Genomic DNA, 1,910 nt, shown 5'->3' on the forward strand with positions numbered 1-1,910 from the left:
TTTCAGCCATCTTGGATCCTGTGGAGGCCTGCTGGGAACAGGACTTCTAAAACGACAAATATGTCTGGAAGGCTGTGGTCCAAGGCCATTTTTGCTGGCTATAAACGGGGTCTACGGAACCAAAGGGAACACACTGCTCTCCTGAAAATTGAAGGTGTATATGCTCGAGATGAAACTGAATTCTATCTAGGCAAGAGGTTTGCTTATGTGTACAAAGCAAAGAACAACACAGTAACTCCTGGTGGAAAACCCAACAAAACCAGAGTAATCTGGGGAAAGATAGCTCGGGCTCATGGAAACAGTGGCATGGTTAGTGCCAAATTCTGAAGCAACCTTCCTGCTAAGGCCATTGGACACAGAATCCGTGTGATGCTGTACCCTTCGAGGATTTAAACTTATTGAAAATAAATAAAATGTGAATTTGAAAAAAAAATAAAAATAAAAAAATAAAAAGCAGAGTCATTACTTTGTCAACAAAGGTCCATCTAGTCAAGGCTGTGGTTTTTCCAGTGGTCATGTATGGATGTGAGAGTTGGACTATAAAGAAAGCTGACTGCCAAAGAATTGATGCTTTTGAATTGTGGTGTTGGAGAAGACTCTTGAGAGTCCCTTGGACTGCAAGGAGATCCAACCAGTCCATTCTAAAGGAGATCAGTCCTGGGTGTTCATTGGAAGGACTGATGTTGAAGCTAAAACTCCAATACTTTGGCCACCTGATGTAAAGAGCTGACTCATTTGAAAAGACCCTGATGTTGGGAAAGATTGAGGGCTGGAGGAGAAGGGGATGATATAGGATGAGATGGTTGGATGGCATCACAGACTCAATGGACATGAGTTTGTGTAAACTCCGGGAGTTGGTGATGTACAGGGAGGCCTGGCATGCTGTGATTCATGGGGTGGCAAAGAATTGGACATGGCTGAGCAACTGAACTGAACTGAACTGAACTGAACTACTATATATAAAATAGATAACCAATAAGGACCTACTGAATAGCACAGGGAACTCTACTCAATGACCTATATGGGGAAAGAATCCAAAAAAGATTGGATATATGAATATGTATAACTGATTTACTTGGCTGTACTCTTGAAACTAACACATTTTAAATCAAGTATACTCCAATAAAAATTAACTGTAAAAAATTGGAAATCTTGTAATTCACAATCACATGGATGAATTTGGAGGGTGTTATGCAAAGCTAAATAAACTGGACACAGAAAGACAAATATTGCATGCTATCAGTTATAAGTAAAATCTTGAAAAGTCGAACTTAGGAAAACAGAAATATGAAATAGTATTTTCCAGGGACTTGGGAGTGAAGGAAATAGGAAGATGTTGGTCATAAGGTACAGACTTTCAGTTATAAGATGAATAAGTTCTAGAGAGCCAATATAAAGCATGACAACTATAAATATTAATAGATGACATACTTAAAATTTGCTGAAAGTAGAATTTTTTTTGTTTTTTGGCCATGCCCCACAGCTTGTGGGATATTAATTCCTCGACTAGGGACTGAACTTGGGCAGTGAAAGCATGGAGTCCTGACCACTGGACTACCAGGGAATTCCTGAGAGTAGATCTGAAGGGTTCTCCCCTCACCACCTCCTCCACACATAAAGGTGTTGGATATGTTAACTAGCTTGACTGCAGTAATCATTACACGAGGTATATGTGTGTGCTCAGTCGCTAAGTCATGTCCAACTCTTTGTGACCCCATGGACAGTAGCTTGCCAGGCTCCTCTGTCCAGGGAATTTTCCAGTCAAGAATACTGGAGCAGGTTGCTATTTCCTTCTCCAAGGGATCTTCCCAACCTGGGGATCGAACCGGTGTGTCTCTTACATTTCTTGCATTGGCGGGCAAATTCTTTACCACTGCGCCACCTGGGAAGCCCGTACAAGGTATACATAT

The 1,910-nt window shown here is 41.2% G+C and overlaps 1 pseudogene; it reads left to right on the forward strand.

Moving 5' to 3' along the window:
• LOC145544919 (large ribosomal subunit protein eL33 pseudogene) lies at nt 1-453 on the forward strand (annotated as a pseudogene).
• Nucleotides 454-1,910: the final 1,457 nt, after the last annotated feature.

The sequence above is a fragment of the Giraffa tippelskirchi genome, chromosome 4 (genome assembly GCF_054371585.1).
Source record: "Giraffa tippelskirchi isolate mGirTip1 chromosome 4, T2T-mGirTip1v1.2.pri, whole genome shotgun sequence".
NCBI lineage: Eukaryota > Metazoa > Chordata > Mammalia > Artiodactyla > Giraffidae > Giraffa > Giraffa tippelskirchi.